We start from the raw sequence: 22,984 nt of genomic DNA, 5'->3' as shown, positions 1-22,984 counted from the left end.
AAGTGAAGCATCGGAATCTAAATTTGGACTCACAGGAGAGGTTAAAATCATAGAAAGTTGGAATGTCAGTCATCTTGTACTTAAGTAGGCATTGTGACTTTTGTATTAAATTCGGTTGCAATTTCAGTGTTTCATCGTCAATAAGAAGGTCCAAGGGATACAGTAAACCTGAAGTGAAGCATCGGAATCTAAAACTGGACTCACAGGAGATGTTCAAATCATAGAAAGTGAGAGTGTCAGTCCTCTTGTACTTAAGTCGGCCTTGTGCCTTTTGTATTACATTCGGATGCAATGTCAGTGTTTGATCGTCAATGAGAAGGTCCAAGGGATACAGCAAACCTGAAGTGAAGCATCGGAATCTAAAACTCTACTCACAGGAGAGGTTCAAATCGTAGAAAGTGAGAGTGTCAGTCCTCTTGTACTTAAGTCGGCATTGTGCTTTTGTATTAAATTCAGATGCAATTTCTGTGTTTCATCGTCAATAAGAAGGTCCAAGGGATACAGTAAACCTGAAGTGAGGCATCGGAATCTAAAACTGGACTCACAGGAGAGGTTCGAATCATAGAAAGTTAGAGTGTCAGTCCTTTTGTACTTAAGTCGGCATTGTGCCTTTTGTATTAAATTCGGAAAAAATTTCTGTGTTTCGTCGTCAATAAGAAAGTCCAAGGGATACAGTAAACCTGAAGTGAAGCATCGGAATCTAAAACTGGACTCACAGGAGAGGTTCAAATCATAGAAAGTTAGAGAGTCAGTCATCTTGTACTTAAGTAGGCATTTTGCCTTTTGAATTTAATTCCGATGCAATTTCTGTGTTTCATCGTCATTGGGAAGGTCCAAGGGACACAGTAAATCTGAAGTGAAGCATCGGAATCGAAAACTGGACTCACAGGAGAGGTTCAAAACATAGAAAGTTATAGTGTCAGTCCTCATGTACTTAAATCGGCATTGTAAATTTTGTATTAAATTCGGATGCAATTTCTGTTTTTCATCATCATTAAGAAGGTGCAAGGGATACAGAAAACCTGAACTGAAGCATCGGAATCTAAAACTGGACTCACAGGAGAGGTTCAAATCATAGAAAGTTAGAGTGTCAGTCCATTTGTACTTAAGTCGGCATTGTGAGTTTTGTATTAAATTCGGATGCAATTTCTGTGTTTCTCATCAATCAGAAGGTCCAAGGGATACAGTAAACCGGAAGTGAAGCATCGGAATCGAAAACTGCACTCACAGGAGAGGTTCAAATCATAGAAAGTTAGAGAGTCAGTCATCTTGTACTTAAGTAGGCATTGTGCCTTTTGTATTAAATTCGGTTGCAATTTCTGTGTTTCATCGTCAATAAGAAGGTCCATGGGATACAGTAAACCTGAAGTGTAGCATCGGAATCTAAAACTGGACTCACAGGAGAGGTTCAAATCATAGAAAGTGAGAGTGTCAGTCCTCTTGTACTTAAGTCGGCATTGTGCCTTTGTATTAAATTCAGATGCAATTTCTGTGTTTCATCGTCAATAAGAAGGTCCAATGGATACAGTAAACCTGAAGTGAAGCATCGGAATCTAAAACTGGACTCACAGGAGAGGTTCAAATCATAGAAAGTTAGACAGTCAGTCATCTTGTACTTAGGTAAGCATTGTGCCTTTTGTATTAAATTTGGATGCAATTTCTGTGTTTCATCGTCAATAAGAAGGTCCAAGGGATACAGTAAACCTGAAGTGAAGCATCGGAATCTATAACTGGACTCACAGGAGAGGTTCAAATCATAGAAAGTTAGACAGTCAGTCATCTTGTACTTAAATAGGCATTGTGCCTTTTGTATTAAATTCGGTTGCAATTTCAGTGTTTCATCGTCAATAAGAAGGTCCAAGGGATACAGTAAAACTGAAGTGAAGCATCGGAATCCAAAATTGGACTCACAGGGGAGGTTCAAATCATAGAAAGTGAGAGTGTCAGTCCTCTTGTACTTACGTCGGCCTTGTGCCTTTTGTATTACATTCGGATGCAATGTCAGTGTTTGATCGTCAATGAGAAGGTCCAAGGGATACAGCAAACCTGAAGTGAAGCATCGGAATCTAATACTGGACTCACAGGAGAGGTTCAAATCGTAGAAAGTGAGAGTGTCAGTCCTCTTGTACTTAAGTCGGCATTGTGCTTTTGTATTAAATTCAGATGCAATTTCTGTGTTTCATCGTCAATGTGAAGGTCCAGGAGATACAGTAAACCTGAAGTGAGGCATCGGAATCTAAAACTGGACTCACAGGAGAGGTTCAAATCATAGAAAGTTAGAGTGTCAGTCCTTTTGTACTTAAGTCGGCATTGTGCATTTTGTATTAAATTCGGAAAAAATTTATGTGTTTCGTCGTCAATAAGAAAGTCCAAGGGATACAGTAAACCTGAAGTGAAGCATCGGAATCTAAAACTGGGCTCACAGGAGAGGTTCAAATCATAGAAAGTTAGAGAGTCAGTCATCTTGTACTTAAGTAGGCATTTTGCCTTTTGTATTAAATTCGGATGGAATTTCTGTGTTTCATCGTCAATAAGATGGTCCAAGGGACACAGTAAACCTGAAGTGAAGCATCGAAATCTAAAACTAGACTCACAGGAGAGGTTCAAATCATTGAAAGTTAGAGTGTCAGTCCTTCTGTATTTAAGTCGGCATTGGGCCTTTTGTATTAAGTTCGGATGCAATTATTGTGTTTCATCGTCAATAAGAAGGTCCATGGGATACAATAAACCTGAGGTGAAGCATCAGAATCTAAAACTGGACTCACAAGAGAAGTTTCTAATCATAGAAAGTTAGAGAGTTAGTCCTCTAGCACTTAAGTCGGCATTATGCCTTTTGAATTTAATTCCGATGCAATTTCTGTGTTTCATCGTCATTGAGAAGGTCCAAGGGACATAGTAAACCTGAAGTGAAGCATCGGAATCGAAAACTGGACTCACAGGAGAGGTTCAAAGCATAGAAAGTTATAGTGTCAGTCCTCATGTACTTAAACCGGCATTGTAAATTTTGTATTAAATTCGGATGCAATTTCTGTGTTTCATCGTCATTAAGAAGGTCCAAGGGATACAGAAAACCTGAAGTGAAGCATCGGAATCTAAAACTGGACTCACGGGAGGGGTTCAAATCATAGAATGTTAGAGTGTCAGTCCATTTGTACTTAAGTCGGCACTGTGAGTTTTGTATTAAATTCGGATGCAATTTCTGAGTTTCTCATCAATCAGAAGGTCCAAGGGATACAGTAAACCGGAAGTGAAGCATCGGAATCGAAAACTGCACTGACAGGAGAGGTTCAAATCATAGATAGTTAGAGAGTCAGTCATCTTGTACTTAAGTAAGCATTGTGCCTTTTGTATTAAATTCGGATGCAATTTCTGTGTTTCATCGTCAATAAGAAGGTCCATGGGATACAGTAAACCTGAAGTGTAGCATCGGAATCCAAAACTGGACTCACAGGAGAGGTTCAAATCATAGAAAGTGAGAGTGTCAGACCTCTTGTACTTAAGTCGGCATTGTGCTTTTGTATTAAATTCAGATGCAATTTCTGTGTTTCATCGTCAATAAGAAGGTCCAATTGATACAGTAAACCTGAAGTGAAGCATCGGAATCTAAAACTGGACTCACAGGAGAGGTTCAAAACATAGAAAGTTAGACAGTCAGTCATCTTGTACTTGAGTAAGCATTGTGCCTTTTGTATTAAATTCGGATGCAATTTCTGTGTTTCATCGTCAATAAGAAGGTCCAAGGGATACAGTAAACCTGAAGTGAAGCATCGAAATCTAAAACTGGACTCACAGGAGAGGTTCAAATCATAGAAAGTTAGACAGTCAGTCATCTTGTACTTAAGTAGGCATTGTGCCTTTTGTATTAAATTCGGATGCAATTTCTGAGTTTCATCGTCAATAAGAAGGTCCAAGGGATACAGTAAACCTGAAGTGAAGCATCGGAATCTAAAACTGGACTCACAGGAGAGGTTCAAATCATAGAAAGTTAGAGTTTCAGTCATCTTGTACTTAAGTTGGCATTGTGCCTTTTGTTTTAAATTCAGATGCCATTTCTGTGCTTCATCGGCAATAAGAAAGTATAAGGTATACAGTAAACCTGAAGTGCAGCAACGGAATCTAAAACTGGACTCACAGGAGAGGATCAAATCATAGAAAGTTAGAGTGTCAATCCTCTTGTACTTAAGTTGGCATTGTTCCTTTTGTATTTCATCCGGATGCCATTTCTGTGTTTCATCGTCAATAAGAAGGTTAAAGGTATACAGTTAACCTGAAGTCAAGCATCGGAATCTATAACTGGACTCACAGGAGACGTTCAAATCATAGAAAGTTAGAGAGTCAGTCCTCTTGTACATAAGTCGGCATTGTGACTTTTGTATTACATTCGTATGCAATTTCTGTGTTTCATCGTCAATAAGAAGGTCTAAGGGATACAGCAAACCCGAAGTGACGCATCGGAATCTAAAATTGGACTCACAGGAGAGGTTCAAATCACAGGAAGTTAGAGTATCAATCCTCTTGTACTGAAGTCGGCATTGTGCCTTTTGTATTAAATCCGGATGCAATTTCTGTGTTTTGTCGTCAATACGAAGGTCCAAGGGATACAGTAAACCCGAAGTGAAGCATCGGAATCTAAAACTGGACTCACAGGAGAGGTTCAAATCATAGAAAGTTGGAGTGCCAGTCCTCTTGTACTTAAGTCGGCATTGGGACTTGTATTAAATTCGGATGCAATATCTGTGTTTCATTGTGAATACGAAGGTCCAAGGGATACAGTAAACCTGAAGTGAAGCATCGGAATCTAAAACTGGACTCACAGGAGATGTTCAAATCATAGAAAGTTTGAGTGTCAGTCCTTCTGTATTTAAGTCGGCATTGTTACTTTTGTATTTCATCCGGATGCAATTTCTGTGTTTCATCGTCAATAAGAAGGTTAAAGGTATACACTTAACCTGTAGTGAAGCATCGGAATCTATAACTGGACTCACAGGAGACGTACAAATCATAGAAAAGTAGAGTGTCAGTCATTCTGTATTTAAGTCGGCACTGTCACTTTTGTTTTACATTCGGATGCAATTTCTGTGCTTCATCGTCAATAAAAAGTCCAAGGGATACAGTAAACCTGAAATGAAGCATCGGAATCTAAAACTGGACTCACAGGAGAGGTTCAAATCATAGAAAGTTACAGAGTCAGTCCTCTTGTACATAAGTCGGCATTGTGAGTCTTGTATTTAATTCGGATGCAATTTCTGTGTTTCATCGTCAATAAGAAGATCCAAGGGATACAGTAAACCGGAAGTGAAGCATCGAAATCGAAAACTGGACTCACAGGAGAGGTTTAAATCATAGAAAGTTAGAGTGTCAGTCCTCTTGTACTTAAGTCGGCATTGTGACTTTTGTATTACATTCGTATGCAATTTCTGTGTTTCATCGTCAATAAGAAGGTCTAAGGCATACAGCAAACCCGAAGTGAAGCATCGGAATCTAAAATTGGACTCACAGGAGAGGTTCAAATCATAGAAAGTTAGAGTGTCAGTACTCTTGTACTTAAGTCGGCATTGTGACTTTTGTATTAAATTCGGATGCAATTTCTGTGTTTCATCGTCAATAAGAAGGTCCTAGGGATACAGTAAAGCTGACGTTAAGCATCGGAATCTAAAACTGGACTCACAGGAGAGGTTTAAATCATAGAAAGTTAGAGTGTCAGTCCTCTTGTACGTAAGTCGGCATTGTGCCTTTTGTATTAAATCCGGATGCAATTTATGTGTTTCATCGTCAATACGAAGGTCCAAGGGATACCGTAAACCTGAAGTGAAGCATCGGAATCTAAAACTGGACTCACAGGAGAGGTTAAAATCATAGAAAGTTGGAGTGTCAGTCCTCTTGTACTTAAGTCGGCATTGGGACATGTATTAAATTCGGATGCAATATCTGAGTTTCATTGTCAATAAGAAGGTCAAAGGGATACAGTAAACCTGAAGTGAAGCATCGGAATCTAAAACTGGACTCACAGGAGAGGTTCAAATCATAGAAAGTTAGAGAGTCAGTCATCTTGTACTTAAGTAGGCATTGTGCCTTTTGTATTAAATTCGGATGCAGTTTCTGTGTTTCATCGTCAATAAGAAGGTCCAAGGGATACAGTAAACCTTAAGTGAAGCATCGAAATCTAAAACTGGACTCACAGGAGAGCTTCAAATCATAGAAAATTTGAGTGTCAGTCCTTCTGTATTTACGTCGTCATTGGGCCAATTGTATTAAATTCGGATGCAATTTCTGTGTTTCATCGTCAATAAGAAGGTCCAAGGGATACAATAAACCTGAAGTGAAGCATCAGAATCTAAAACTGGACTCACAAGAGAAGTTTCTAATCATAGAAAGTTAGAGAGTTAGTCCTCCACTACTTAAGTCGGCATTATGCCTTTTGAATTTAATTCCGATGCAATTTCTGTGTTTCATCGTCAATATGAAGGTCCAAGGGATACAGTAAACCTGAAGTGAAGCATCGGGATCTAAAACTGGACTCACAGGAGAGGTTGAAATCATAGAGAGTTAGAGTGTCAGTCCTTTTGTACTTAAGTCGGCATTGTGCATTTTGTATTAAGTTCGGATACAATTTCTGTGTTCCATCGTCAATAAGAAGGTCCAAGGGATACAGTAAACCTGAAGTGAAGCATCGGAATCTAAAACTGGACTCACAGGAGAGGTTCAAATCATAGAAAGTTAGAGAGTCAGTCATCTTGTACTTAAGTAGGCATTTTGCCTTTTGTATTAAATTCGGATGCAATTTCTGTGTTTCATCGTCAATAAGAAGGTCCATGGGATACAGTAAACCTGAGGTGAGGCATCGGAATCTAAAACTGGACTCACAGGAGAGGTTCAAATCATAGAAAGTGAGAGTGTCAGTCCTATTGTACTTAAGTCGGCATTGTGCTTTTGTATTAAATTCAGATGCAATTTCTGTGTTTCATCGTCAATAAGAAGTTCCAAGGGATACAGTAAAACTGAAGTGAAGCATCGGAATCTAAAACTGGACTCACAGGAGAGGTTCAAATCATAGAAAGTTAGAGTGTCAGTCCATTTGTACTTAAGTCGGCATTGTGAGTTTTGTATTAAATTCGGATGCAATTTCTGTGTTTCTCGTCAATCACAAGGTCCGAGGGATACAGTAAACCGGAAGTGAACCATCGGAATCGAAAACTGCACTCACAGGAGAGGTTCAAATCATAGAAAGTTACAGAGTCAGCCATCTTGTACTTAAGTAGGCATTGTGCCTTTTGTATTAAATAGGGATGCAATTTCTGTGTTTCATCGTCAATAAGAATGTCCATGGGATACAGTAAACCTGAAGTGTAGCATCGGAATCTAAAACTGGACTCGCAGGAGAGGTTCAAATCATAGAAAGTGAGAGTGTCAGTCCTCTTGTACTTAAGTCGGCATTGTGCTTTTGTATTAAATTCAGATGCAATTTCTGTGTTTCATCGTCAATAAGAAGATCCAAGGGATACAGTAAACCGGAAGTGAAGCATCGAAATCGAAAACTGGACTCACAGGAGAGGTTTAAATCATAGAAAGTTAGAGTGTCAGTCCTCTTGTACTGAAGTCGGCATTGTGACTTTTGTATTACATTCGTATGCAATTTCTGTGTTTCATCGTCAATTAGAAGGTCTAAGGGATACAGCAAACCCGAAGTGAAGCATCGGAATCTAAAATTGGACTCACAGGAGAGGTTAAAATCATAGAAAGTTGGAATGTCAGTCATCTTGTACTTAAGTAGGCATTGTGCCTTTTGTATTAAATTCGGTTGCAATTTCAGTGTTTCATCGTCAATAAGAAGGTCCAAGGGATACAGTAAATCTGAAGTGAAGCATCGGAATCTAAAACTGGACTCACAGGAGAGGTTCAAATCAGAGAAAGTGAGAGTGTCAGTCCTCTTGTACTTAAGTCGGCCTTGTGCCTTTTGTATTACATTCGGATGCAATGTCAGTGTTTGATCGTCAATGAGAAGGTATAAGGGATACAGCAAACCTGAAGTGAAGCATCGGAATCTAAAACTCTACTCTCAGGAGAGGTTCAAATCGTAGAAAGTGAGAGTGTCAGTCCTCTTGTACTTAAGTCGGCATTGTGCTTTTGTATTAAATTCAGATGCAATTTCTGTGTTTCATCGTCAATGTGAAGGTCCAAGGGATACAGTAAACCTGAAGTGAGGCATCGGAATCTAAAACTGGACTCACAGGAGAGGTTCAAATCATAGAAAGTTAGAGTGTCAGTCCTTTTGTACTTAAGTCGGCATTGTGCCTTTTGTATTAAATTCGGAAAAAATATCTGTGTTTCGTCGTCAATAAGAAAGTCCGAGGGATACAGTAAACCTGAAGTGAAGCATCGGAATCTAAAACTGGACTCACAGGAGAGGTTCAAATCATAGAAAGTTAGAGAGTCAGTCATCTTGTACTTAAGTAGGCATTTTGCCTTTTGTATTAAATTCGGATGCAATTTCTGTGTTTCATCGTCAATAAGATGGTCCAAGGGACACAGTAAACCTGAAGTGAAGCATCGAAATCTAAAACTAGACTCACGGGAGAGGTTCAAATCATTGAAAGTTAGAGTGTCAGTCCTTCTGTATTTAAGTCGGCATTGGGCCTTTTGTATTAAGTTCGGATGCAATTATTGTGTTTCATCGTCAATAAGAAGGTCCAAGGGATACAATAAACCTGAGGTGAAGCATCAGAGTCTAAAACTGGATTCACAAGAGAAGTTTCTAATCATAGAAAGTTAGAGAGTTAGTCCTCTAGTACTTAAGTCGGCATTATGCCTTTTGAATTTAATTCCGATGCAATTTCTGTGTTTCATCGTCATTGAGAAGGTCCAAGGGACACAGTAAACCTGAAGTGAAGCATCGGAATCGAAAACTGGACTCACAGGAGAGGTTCAAAACATAGAAAGTTATAGTGTCAGTCCTCATGTACTTAAATCGGCATTGTAAATTTTGTATTAAATTCGGATGCAATTTCTGTGTTTCATCGTCATTAAGAAGGTGCAAGGGATACAGAAAACCTGAAGTGAAGCATCGGAATCTAAAACTGGACTCACAGGAGAGGTTCAAATCATAGAAAGTTAGAGTGTCAGTCCATTTGTACTTAAGTCGGCATTGTGAGTTTTGTATTAAATTCGGATGCAATTTCTGTGTTTCTCATCAATCAGAAGGTCCAAGGGATACAGTAAACCGGAAGTGAAGCATCGGAATCGAAAACTGCACTCACAGGAGAGGTTCAAATCATAGAAAGTTAGAGAGTCAGTCAACTTGTACTTAAGTAGGCATTGTGCCTTTTGTATTAAATTCGGATGCAATTTCTGTGTTTCATCGTCAATAAGAAGGTCCATGGGATACAGTAAACCTGAAGTGTGGCATCGGAATCTAAAACTGGACTCACAGGAGAGGTTCAAATCATAGAAAGTGAGAGTGTCAGTCCTCTTGTACTTAAGTCGGCATTGTGCTTTTGTATTAAATTCAGATGCAATTTCTGTGTTTCATCGTCAATAAGAAGGTCCAATGGATACAGTAAACCTGAAGTGAAGCATCGGAATCTAAAACTGGACTCACAGGAGAGGTTCAAATCATAGAAAGTTAGACAGTCAGTCATCTTGTACTTAAGTAAGCATTGTGCCTTTTGTATTAAATTCGGATGCAATTTCTGTGTTTCATCGTCAATAAGAAGGTCCAAGGGATACAGTAAAAATGAAGTGAAGCATCGGAATCTAAAACTGGACCCACAGGAGAGGTTCTAATCATAGAAAGTTAGACAGTCAGTCATCTTGTACTTAAGTAGGCATTGTGCCTTTTGTATTAAATTCGGTTGCAATTTCAGTGTTTCATCGTCAATAAGAAGGTCCAAGGGATACAGTAAACCTGAAGTGAAGCATCGGAATCTAAAACTGGACTCACAGGAGAGGTTCAAATCATAGAAAGTGAGAGTGTCAGTCCTCTTGTACTTAAGTCGGCCTTGTGCCTTTTGTATTACATTCGGATGCAATGTCAGTGTTTGATCGTCAATGAGAAGGTCTAAGGGATACAGCAAACCTGAAGTGAAGCATCGTAATCTAAAACTGGACTCACAGGAGAGGTTCAAATCGTAGAAAGTGAGAGTGTCAGTCCTCTTGTACTTAAGTCGGCATTGTGCTTTTGTATTAAATTCAGATGCGATTTCTGTGTTTCATCGTCAATGTGAAGGTCCAAGGGATACAGTAAACCTGTGTGAGGCATCGGAATCTAAAACTGGACTCACAGGAGAGGTTCAAATCATAGAAAGTTAGAGTGTCAGTCCTTTTGTACTTAAGTCGGCATTGTGCCTTTTGTATAAATTCGGAAAAAATTTCTGTGTTTCGTCGTCAATAAGAAAGTCCAAGGGATACAGTAAACCTGAAGTGAAGCATCGGAATCTAAAACTGGACTCACAGGAGAGGTTCAAATCATAGAAAGAGTGTCAGTCCATTTGTACTTAAGTCGGCATTGTGAGTTTTGTATTAAATTCGGATGCAATTTCTGTGTTTCTCATCAATCAGAATGTCCAAGGGATACAGTAAACCGGAAGTGAAGCATCGGAATCGAAAACTGCACTCACAGGAGAGGTTCAAATCATAGAAAGTTAGAGAGTCAGTAATCTTGTACTTAAGTAGGCATTGTGCCTTTTGTATTAAATTCGGATGCAATTTCTGTGTTTCATCGTCAATAAGAAGGTCCATGGGATACAGAAAACCTGAAGTGTAGCATCGGAATCTAAAACTGGACTCACAGGAGAGGTTCAAATCATAGAAAGTTAGAGAGTCAGTAATCTTGTACTTAAGTAGGCATTGTGCCTTTTGTATTAAATTCGGATGCAATTTCTGTGTTTCATCGTCAATAAGAAGGTCCAAGGGATACAATAAACCTGAGGTGAAGCATCAGAGTCTAAAACTGGACTCACAAGAGAAGTTTCTAATCATAGAAAGTTAGAGAGTTAGTCCTCTAGTACTTAAGTCGGCATTATGCCTTTTGAACTTAATTCCGATGCAATTTCTGTGTTTCATCGTCATTGAGAAGGTCCAAGGGACACAGTAAACTTGAAGTGAAGCATCGGAATCGAAAACTGGACTCACAGGAGGGGTTCAAAACATAGAAAGTTATAGTGTCAGTCCTCATGTACTTAAATCGGCATTGTAAATTTTGTATTAAATTCGGATGCAATTTCTGTGTTTCATCGTCATTAAGAAGGTGCAAGGGATACAGAAAACCTGAAGTGAAGCATCGGAATCTAAAACTGGACTCACAGGAGAGGTTCAAATCATAGAAAGTTAGACAGTCAGTCATCTTGTACTTAAGTAAGCATTGTGCCTTTTGTATTAAATTCGGATGCAATTTCTGTGTTTCGTCGTCAATAAGAAAGTCCAAGGGATACAGTAAACCTGAAGTGTGGCATCGGAATCTAAAACTGGACTCACAGGAGAGGTTCAAATCATAGAAAGTGAGAGTGTCAGTCCTCTTGTACTTAAGTCGGCATTGTGCTTTTGTATTAAATTCAGATGCAATTTCTGTGTTTCATCGTCAATAAGAAGGTCCAATGGATACAGTAAACCTGAAGTGAAGCATCGGAATCTAAAACTGGACTCACAGGAGAGGTTCAAATCATAGAAAGTTAGACAGTCAGTCATCTTGTACTTAAGTAAGCATTGTGCCTTTTGTATTAAATTCGGATGCAATTTCTGTGTTTCGTCGTCAATAAGAAAGTCCAAGGGATACAGTAAACCTGAAGTGAAGCATCGGAATCTAAAACTCTACTCTCAGGAGAGGTTCAAATCGTAGAAAGTGAGAGTGTCAGTCCTCTTGTACTTAAGTCGGCATTGTGCTTTTGTATTAAATTCAGATGCAATTTCTGTGTTTCATCGTCAATGTGAAGGTCCAAGGGATACAGTAAACCTGAAGTGAGGCATCGGAATCTAAAACTGGACTCACAGGAGAGGTTCAAATCATAGAAAGTTAGAGTGTCAGTCCTTTTGTACTTAAGTCGGCATTGTGCCTTTTGTATTAAATTCGGAAAAAATATCTGTGTTTCGTCGTCAATAAGAAAGTCCGAGGGATACAGTAAACCTGAAGTGAAGCATCGGAATCTAAAACTGGACTCACAGGAGAGGTTCAAATCATAGAAAGTTAGAGAGTCAGTCATCTTGTACTTAAGTAGGCATTTTGCCTTTTGTATTAAATTCGGATGCAATTTCTGTGTTTCATCGTCAATAAGATGGTCCAAGGGACACAGTAAACCTGAAGTGAAGCATCGAAATCTAAAACTAGACTCACGGGAGAGGTTCAAATCATTGAAAGTTAGAGTGTCAGTCCTTCTGTATTTAAGTCGGCATTGGGCCTTTTGTATTAAGTTCGGATGCAATTATTGTGTTTCATCGTCAATAAGAAGGTCCAAGGGATACAATAAACCTGAGGTGAAGCATCAGAGTCTAAAACTGGATTCACAAGAGAAGTTTCTAATCATAGAAAGTTAGAGAGTTAGTCCTCTAGTACTTAAGTCGGCATTATGCCTTTTGAATTTAATTCCGATGCAATTTCTGTGTTTCATCGTCATTGAGAAGGTCCAAGGGACACAGTAAACCTGAAGTGAAGCATCGGAATCGAAAACTGGACTCACAGGAGAGGTTCAAAACATAGAAAGTTATAGTGTCAGTCCTCATGTACTTAAATCGGCATTGTAAATTTTGTATTAAATTCGGATGCAATTTCTGTGTTTCATCGTCATTAAGAAGGTGCAAGGGATACAGAAAACCTGAAGTGAAGCATCGGAATCTAAAACTGGACTCACAGGAGAGGTTCAAATCATAGAAAGTTAGAGTGTCAGTCCATTTGTACTTAAGTCGGCATTGTGAGTTTTGTATTAAATTCGGATGCAATTTCTGTGTTTCTCATCAATCAGAAGGTCCAAGGGATACAGTAAACCGGAAGTGAAGCATCGGAATCGAAAACTGCACTCACAGGAGAGGTTCAAATCATAGAAAGTTAGAGAGTCAGTCAACTTGTACTTAAGTAGGCATTGTGCCTTTTGTATTAAATTCGGATGCAATTTCTGTGTTTCATCGTCAATAAGAAGGTCCATGGGATACAGTAAACCTGAAGTGTGGCATCGGAATCTAAAACTGGACTCACAGGAGAGGTTCAAATCATAGAAAGTGAGAGTGTCAGTCCTCTTGTACTTAAGTCGGCATTGTGCTTTTGTATTAAATTCAGATGCAATTTCTGTGTTTCATCGTCAATAAGAAGGTCCAATGGATACAGTAAACCTGAAGTGAAGCATCGGAATCTAAAACTGGACTCACAGGAGAGGTTCAAATCATAGAAAGTTAGACAGTCAGTCATCTTGTACTTAAGTAAGCATTGTGCCTTTTGTATTAAATTCGGATGCAATTTCTGTGTTTCATCGTCAATAAGAAGGTCCAAGGGATACAGTAAAAATGAAGTGAAGCATCGGAATCTAAAACTGGACCCACAGGAGAGGTTCTAATCATAGAAAGTTAGACAGTCAGTCATCTTGTACTTAAGTAGGCATTGTGCCTTTTGTATTAAATTCGGTTGCAATTTCAGTGTTTCATCGTCAATAAGAAGGTCCAAGGGATACAGTAAACCTGAAGTGAAGCATCGGAATCTAAAACTGGACTCACAGGAGAGGTTCAAATCATAGAAAGTGAGAGTGTCAGTCCTCTTGTACTTAAGTCGGCCTTGTGCCTTTTGTATTACATTCGGATGCAATGTCAGTGTTTGATCGTCAATGAGAAGGTCTAAGGGATACAGCAAACCTGAAGTGAAGCATCGTAATCTAAAACTGGACTCACAGGAGAGGTTCAAATCGTAGAAAGTGAGAGTGTCAGTCCTCTTGTACTTAAGTCGGCATTGTGCTTTTGTATTAAATTCAGATGCGATTTCTGTGTTTCATCGTCAATGTGAAGGTCCAAGGGATACAGTAAACCTGTGTGAGGCATCGGAATCTAAAACTGGGCTCACAGGAGAGGTTCAAATCATAGAAAGTTAGAGTGTCAGTCCTTTTGTACTTAAGTCGGCATTGTGCCTTTTGTATAAATTCGGAAAAAATTTCTGTGTTTCGTCGTCAATAAGAAAGTCCAAGGGATACAGTAAACCTGAAGTGAAGCATCGGAATCTAAAACTGGACTCACAGGAGAGGTTCAAATCATAGAAAGAGTGTCAGTCCATTTGTACTTAAGTCGGCATTGTGAGTTTTGTATTAAATTCGGATGCAATTTCTGTGTTTCTCATCAATCAGAATGTCCAAGGGATACAGTAAACCGGAAGTGAAGCATCGGAATCGAAAACTGCACTCACAGGAGAGGTTCAAATCATAGAAAGTTAGAGAGTCAGTAATCTTGTACTTAAGTAGGCATTGTGCCTTTTGTATTAAATTCGGATGCAATTTCTGTGTTTCATCGTCAATAAGAAGGTCCATGGGATACAGAAAACCTGAAGTGTAGCATCGGAATCTAAAACTGGACTCACAGGAGAGGTTCAAATCATAGAAAGTTAGAGAGTCAGTAATCTTGTACTTAAGTAGGCATTCTGCCTTTTGTATTAAATTCGGATGCAATTTCTGTGTTTCATCGTCAATAAGAAGGTCCAAGGGATACAATAAACCTGAGGTGAAGCATCAGAGTCTAAAACTGGACTCACAAGAGAAGTTTCTAATCATAGAAAGTTAGAGAGTTAGTCCTCTAGTACTTAAGTCGGCATTATGCCTTTTGAACTTAATTCCGATGCAATTTCTGTGTTTCATCGTCATTGAGAAGGTCCAAGGGACACAGTAAACCTGAAGTGAAGCATCGGAATCGAAAACTGGACTCACAGGAGGGGTTCAAAACATAGAAAGTTATAGTGTCAGTCCTCATGTACTTAAATCGGCATTGTAAATTTTGTATTAAATTCGGATGCAATTTCTGTGTTTCATCGTCATTAAGAAGGTGCAAGGGATACAGAAAACCTGAAGTGAAGCATCGGAATCTAAAACTGGACTCACAGGAGAGGTTCAAATCATAGAAAGTTAGAGTGTCAGTCCATTTGTACTTAAGTCGGCATTGTGAGTTTTGTATTAAATTCGGATGCAATTTCTGTGTTTCTCATCAATCAGAAGGTCCAAGGGATACAGTAAACCGGAAGTGAAGCATCGGAATCGAAAACTGCACTCACAGGAGAGGTTCAAATCATAGAAAGTTAGAGAGTCAGTCAACTTGTACTTAAGTAGGCATTGTGCCTTTTGTATTAAATTCGGATGCAATTTCTGTGTTTCATCGTCAATAAGAAGGTCCATGGGATACAGTAAACCTGAAGTGTGGCATCGGAATCTAAAACTGGACTCACAGGAGAGGTTCAAATCATAGAAAGTGAGAGTGTCAGTCCTCTTGTACTTAAGTCGGCATTGTGCTTTTGTATTAAATTCAGATGCAATTTCTGTGTTTCATCGTCAATAAGAAGGTCCAATGGATACAGTAAACCTGAAGTGAAGCATCGGAATCTAAAACTGGACTCACAGGAGAGGTTCAAATCATAGAAAGTTAGACAGTCAGTCATCTTCTACATAAGTAAGCATTGTGCCTTTTGTATTAAATTCGGATGCAATTTCTGTGTTTCATCGTCAATAAGAAGGTCCAAGGGATACAGTAAAAATGAAGTAAAGCATCGGAATCTAAAACTGGACTCACAGGAGAGGTTCAAATCATAGAAAGTGAGAGTGTCAGTCCTCTTGTACTTAAGTCGGCCTTGTGCCTTTTGTATTACATTCGGATGCAATGTCAGTGTTTGATCGTCAATGAGAAGGTCTAAGGGATACAGCAAACCTGAAGTGAAGCATCGTAATCTAAAACTGGACTCACAGGAGAGGTTCAAATCGTAGAAAGTGAGAGTGTCAGTCCTCTTGTACTTAAGTCGGCATTGTGCTTTTGTATTAAATTCAGATGCGATTTCTGTGTTTCATCGTCAATGTGAAGGTCCAAGGGATACAGTAAACCTGTGTGAGGCATCGGAATCTAAAACTGGACTCACAGGAGAGGTTCAAATCATAGAAAGTTAGAGTGTCAGTCCTTTTGTACTTAAGTCGGCATTGTGCCTTTTGTATAAATTCGGAAAAAATTTCTGTGTTTCGTCGTCAATAAGAAAGTCCAAGGGATACAGTAAACCTGAAGTGAAGCATCGGAATCTAAAACTGGACTCACAGGAGAGGTTCAAATCATAGAAAGAGTGTCAGTCCATTCGTACTTAAGTCGGCATTGTGAGTTTTGTATTAAATTCGGATGCAATTTCTGTGTTTCTCATCAATCAGAAGGTCCAAGGGATACAGTAAACCGGAAGTGAAGCATCGGAATCGAAAACTGCACTCACAGGAGAGGTTCAAATCATAGAAAGTTAGAGAGTCAGTAATCTTGTACTTAAGTAGGCATTGTGCCTTTTGTATTAAATTCGGATGCAATTTCTGTGTTTCATCGTCAATAAGAAGGTCCATGGGATACGGAAAACCTGAAGTGTAGCACCGGAATCTAAAACTGGACTCACAGGAGAGGTTCAAATCATAGAAAGTGAGAGTGTCAGTCCTCTTGTACTTAAGTCGGCATTGTGCTTTTGTATTAAATTCAGATGCAATTTCTGTGTTTCATCGTCAATAAGAAGGTCCAATGGATGCAGTAAACCTGAAGTGAAGCATCGGAATCTAAAACTGGACTCACAGGAGAGGTTCAAATCATAGAAAGTTAAACAGTCAGTCATCTTGTACTTAAGTAAGCATTGTGCCTTTTGTATTAAATTCGGATGCAATTTCTGTGTTTCACCGTCAATAAGAAGGTCCAAGGGATACAGTAAACCTGAAGTGAAGCATCGGAATCTAAAACTGGACTCACAGGAGAGGTTCAAATCATAGAAAGTTAGACAGTCGGTCATCGTGTACTTAAGTAGGCATTGTGCCTTTTGTATTAAATTCGGATGCAATTTCTGAGTTTCATCGTCAATAAGACGGTCCAAGGGATACAGTAAACCTGAAGTGAAGCATCGGAATCTAAAACTGGACTCACAGGAGAGGTTCAAATCATAGATAGTTAGAGTTTCAGTCATCTTGTACTTAAGTTGGCATTGTGCCTTTTGTTTTAAATTCAGATGCCATTTCTGTGCTTCATCGGCAATAAGAAGGTATAAGGTATACCGTAAACATGAAGTGCAGCAACGGAATCTAAAACTGGACTCACAGGAGAGGATCAAATCATAGAAAGTTAGAGTGTCAATCCTCTTGTACTTAAGTTGGCATTGTTCCTTTTGTATTTCATCCGGATGCAATTTCTGTGTTTCATCGTCAATAAGAAGGTTAAAGGTATACAGTTAACCTGAAGTGAAGCATCGGAATCTGTAACTGGTCTCACAGGAGACGTTCAAATCATAGAAAGTTAGAGAGTCAGTCCTCTTGTACTTAAGTCGGCATTGTGACTTTTGTATTACATTCGTATGCAATTTCTGTGTTTCATCGTCAATAAGAAGGTCTAAGGGATACAGCAAACCCGAAGTGACGCATCGGAATCTAAAATTGGACTCACAGGAGAGGTTCAAATCATAGAAAGTTAGAGTATCAATCCTCTTGTACTGAAGTCGGCATTGTGCCTTTTGTATTAAATCCGGATGCAATTTCTGTGTTTTGTCGTCAATACGAAGGTCCACGGGATACAGTAAACCCGAAGTGAAGCATCGGAATCTAAAACTGGACTCACAGGAGAGGTTCAAATCATAGAAAGTTGGAGTGCCAGTCCTCTTGTACTTAAGTCGGCATTGGTACTTGTATTAAATTCGGATGCAATATCTGTGTTTCATTGTGAATACGAAGGTCCAAGGGATACAGTAAACCTGAAGTGAAGCATCGGAATCTAAAACTGGACTCACAGGAGAGGTTCAAATCAAACAAATTTAGAGGGTCAGTCATCTTGTACTTAAGTAGGCATTGTGCCTTTTGTATTGAATTCGGATGCAATTTCTGTGTTTCATCGTCAATAAGAGGGTCCAAGGGCTACAACAAACCTGAAGAGAAGCATCAGAATCTAAAACTTGACTCACAAGAGAAGTTTCTAATCATAGAAAGTTAGAGAGTTAGTCCACTACTACTTAAGTCGGCATTATGCCTTTTGAATTTAATTCCGATGCAATTTCTGTGTTTCATCGTCAATATGAAGGTCCAAGGGACACAGTAAACCTGAAGTGAAGCATCGGAATCTAAAACTGGACTCACAGGAGAGGTTCAAAACATAAATAGTTAGGGTGTCAGTCCTCATGTACTTAAGTCGGCATTGTAACTTTTGTATTAAATTCGGATGCAATTTCTGTGTTTCATTGTCAATAAGAAGGTCCATGGGATACAGTAAACCTGAAGTGAAGCATCGGAATCTAAAACTGGACTCACAGGAGAGGTTCAAATCATATAAAGTTAGAGAGTCAGTCCTCTTGTACTTAAGTCGGCATTGTGAGTTTTGTATTAAATTTGGATGCAATTTCTGTGTTTCATCGTCAATAAGAAGATCCAAGGGATACAGTAAACCGGAAGTGAAGCATCGAAATCGAAAACTGGACTCACAGGAGAGGATTAAATCATAGAAATTTAGAGTGTCAGTCCTCTTGTACTTAAGTCGGCATTGTGACTTTTGTAGTAAATTCGGATGCAATTTCTGTGTTTCATCGTCATTAAGAAGGTCCAAGGGATACAGTAAACCTGAAGTGAAGCATCGAAATCTAAAACTGGACTCACAGGAGAGGTTCAAATCATAGAAAGTTTGAGTGTCAGTCCTTCTGTATTTAAGTCGGCATTGTTCCTTTTTTATTTCATCCGGATTCAATTTCTGTGTTTCATCGTCAATAAGAAGGTTAAAGGTATACACTTAACCTGTAGTGAAGCATCGGAATCTATAACTGGACTCACAGGAGACGTTCAAATCATAGAAAAGTAGAGTGTCAGTCATTCTGTATTTAAGTCGGCACTGTCACTTTTGTTTTACATTCGGATGCAATTTCTGTGCTTCATCGTCAATAAAAAGGTCCAAGGGATACAGTAAACCTGAAATGAAGCATCGGAATCTAAAACTGGACTCACAGGAGAGGTTCAAATCATAGAAAGTTACAGAGTCAGTCCTCTTGTACATAAGTCTGCATTGCGAGTCTTGTAATAAATTCGGATGCAATTTCTGTGTTTCATCGTCAATAAGAAGATCCAAGGGATACAGTAAACCGGAAGTGAAGCATCGAAATCGAAAACTGGACTCACAGGCGAGGTTTAAATCATAGAAAGTTAGAGTGTCAGTCCTCTTGTATTTAAGTCGGCATTGTGACTTTTGTATTAAATCCGGATGCAATTTCTGTGTTTCATCGTCAATACGAAGGTCCAAGGGATACAGTAAACCGGAAGTGAAGCTTCGGAATCTAAAACTGGACTCACAGGAGAGGTTAAAATCATAGAAAGTTGGAGTGTCAGTCCTCTTGTACTTAAGTCGGCATTGGGACTTGTATTAAATTCGGATGCAATATCTGTGTTTCATTGTCAATAAGAAGGTCAAAGGGATAGAGTAAACCTGATGTGAAGCATCGGAATCTAAAACTGGACTCACAGGAGAGGTTCAAATCATAGAAAGTTAGTGTGTCAGTCCTTTTGTACTTAAGTCAGCATTGTGCCTTTTGTATTAAATTCGGATACAATTTCTGTGTTTCATCGTCTATAAGAAGGTCCAAGGGATACAGTAAACCTGATGTAAAGCATCGGAATCTAAAACTGGACTCACAAGAGAAGTTTCTAATCATAGAAAGTTAGAGAGTTAGTCCTCCACTACTTAAGTCGGCATTATGCCTTTTGAATTTAATTCCGATGCAATTTCTGTGTTTCATCGTCAATATGAAGGTCCAAGGGACACAGTAAACCTGAAGTGAAGCATGGGAATCGAAAACTGGACTCACAGGAGAGGTTCAAAACATAAATAGTTAGAGTGTCAGCCTTAATGTGCTTAAGTCGGCATTGTAACTTTTGTATTAAATTCGGATGCAATTTCTCTGTTTCATCGTCAATAAGAAGGTCCAAGGGACACAGTAAACCTGAAGTGAAGCATCGGAATCTAAAACTGGACTCACAGGAGAGGTTCAAAACATAAATAGTTAGAGTGTCATTCCTCATGTACTTAAGTCGGCATTGTAACTTTTGTATTAAATTCGGATGCAATTTCTGTGTTTCATCGTCAATAAGAAGGTCCAAGGGATACAGTAAACCTGAAGTGAAGCATCGGAATCTAAAACTGGACTCACAGGAGAGGTTGAAATCATAGAAATTTAGAGTGTCAGTCCTTTTGTACTTAAGTCGGCATTGTGCATTTTGTATTAATTTCGGATACAATTTCTGTGTTCCATCGTCAATAAGAAGGTCCAAGGGATACAGTAAACCTGAAGTGAAGCATCGGAATCTAAAACTGGACTCACAGGAGAGGTTGAAATCATAGAAATTTAGAGTGTCAGTCCTTTTGTACTTAAGTCGGCATTGTGCATTTTGTATTAAATTCGGATACAATTTCTGTGTTCCATCGTCAATAAGAAGGTCCAAGGGATACAGTAAACCTGAAGTGAAGCATCGGAATCTAAAACTGGACTCACAGGAGAGGTTCAAATCATAGAAAGTGAGAGTGTCAGTCCTCTTGTACTTAAGTCGGCATTGTGCTTTTGTATTATATTCAGATGCAATTTCTGTGTTTCATCGTCAATAAGAAGGTCCAAGGGATACAGTAAACCTGAAGTGAAGCATCGGAATCTAAAACTGGACTCACAGGAGAGGTTGAAATCATAGAAAGTTAGAGTGTCAGTCCTTTTGTACTTAAGTCGGCATTGTGCATTTTGTATTAAATTCGGATACAATTTCTGTGTTCCATCGTCAATAAGAAGGTCCACGGGATACAGTAAACCTGAAGTGAAGCATCGGAATCTAAAACTGGACTCACAGGAGAGGTTCAAATCATAGAAAGTTAGAGAGTCAGTCATCTTGTACCTAAGTAGGCATTTTGCCTTGTGTATTAAATTCGGATGCAATTTCTGTGTTTCATCGTCAATAAGAAGGTCAAAGGGATACAGTAAACCTGATGTGAAGCATCGGAATCTAAAACTGGACTCACAGGAGAGGTTCAAATCATAGAAAGTTAGTGTGTCAGTCCTTTTGTACTTAAGTCGGCATTGTGCCTTTTGTATTAAATTCGGATACAATTTCTGTGTTTCATCGTCTATAAGAAGGTCCAAGGGATACAGTAAACCTGATGTGAAGCATCGGAATCTAAAACTGGACTCACAAGAGAAGTTTCTAATCATAGAAAGTTAGAGAGTTAGTCCTCCACTACTTAAGTCGGCATTATGCCTTTTGAATTTAATTCCGATGCAATTTCTGTGTTTCATCGTGAATAAGAAGGTCCAAGGGACACAGTAAACCTGAAGTGAAGCATCGGAATCTAAAACTGGACTCACAGGAGAGGTTCAAAACGTAAATAGTTAGAGTGTCATTCCTCATGTACTTAAGTCGGCATTGTAACTTTTGTATTAAATTCGGATGCAATTTCTGTGTTTCATCGTCAATAAGTAGGTCCAAGGGATACAGTAAACCTGAAGTGAAGCATCGGAATCTAAAACTGGACTCACAGAAGAGGTTGAAATCATAGAAAGTTAGAGTGTCAGTCCTTTTGTACTTAAGTCGGCATTGTGCATTTTGTATTAAATTCGGATACAATTTCTGTGTTACATCGTCAATAAGAAGGTCCAAGGGATACAGTAAACCTGAAGTGAAGCATCGGAATCTAAAACTGGACTCACAGGAGAGGTTGAAATCATAGAAAGTTAGAGTGTCAGTCCTTTTGTACTTAAGTCGGCATTGTGCATTTTGTATTAAATTCGGATACAATTTCTGTGTTCCATCGTCAATAAGAAGGTCCAAGGGATACAGTAAACCTGAAGTGAAGCATCGGAATCTAAAACTGGACTCACAGGAGAGGTTCAAATCATAGAAAGTGAGAGTGTCAGTCCTCTTGTACTTAAGTCGGCATTGTGCTTTTGTATTAAATTCAGATGCGATTTCTGTGTTTCATCGTCAATGTGAAGGTCCAAGGGATACAGTAAACCTGTGTGAGGCATCGGAATCTAAAACTGGACTCACAGGAGAGGTTCAAATCATAGAAAGTTAGAGTGTCAGTCCTTTTGTACTTAAGTCGGCATTGTGCCTTTTGTATAAATTCGGAAAAAATTTCTGTGTTTCGTCGTCAATAAGAAAGTCCAAGGGATACAGTAAACCTGAAGTGAAGCATCGGAATCTAAAACTGGACTCACAGGAGAGGTTCAAATCATAGAAAGAGTGTCAGTCCATTTGTACTTAAGTCGGCATTGTGAGTTTTGTATTAAATTCGGATGCAATTTCTGTGTTTCTCATCAATCAGAAGGTCCAAGGGATACAGTAAACCGGAAGTGAAGCATCGGAATCGGAAACTGCACTCACAGGAGAGGTTCAAATCATAGAAAGTTAGAGAGTCAGTAATCTTGTACTTAAGTAGGCATTGTGCCTTTTGTATTAAATTCGGATGCAATTTCTGTGTTTCATCGTCAATAAGAAGGTCCATGGGATACAGAAAACCTGAAGTGTAGCACCGGAATCTAAAACTGGACTCACAGGAGAGGTTCAAATCATAGAAAGTGAGAGTGTCAGTCCTCTTGTACTTAAGTCGGCATTGTGCTTTTGTATTAAATTCAGATGCAATTTCTGTGTTTCATCGTCAATAAGAAGGTCCAATGGATACAGTAAACCTGAAGTGAAGCATCGGAATCTAAAAATGGACTCACAGGAGAGGTTCAAATCATAGAAAGTTAGACAGTCAGTCATCTTGTACTTAAGTAAGCATTGTGCCTTTTGTATTAAATTCGGATGCAATT

This window comes from Schistocerca americana, chromosome 10, assembly GCF_021461395.2.
Source record: "Schistocerca americana isolate TAMUIC-IGC-003095 chromosome 10, iqSchAmer2.1, whole genome shotgun sequence".
Taxonomy (NCBI): domain Eukaryota; kingdom Metazoa; phylum Arthropoda; class Insecta; order Orthoptera; family Acrididae; genus Schistocerca; species Schistocerca americana.
This window is presented reverse-complemented; position numbering follows the sequence as displayed.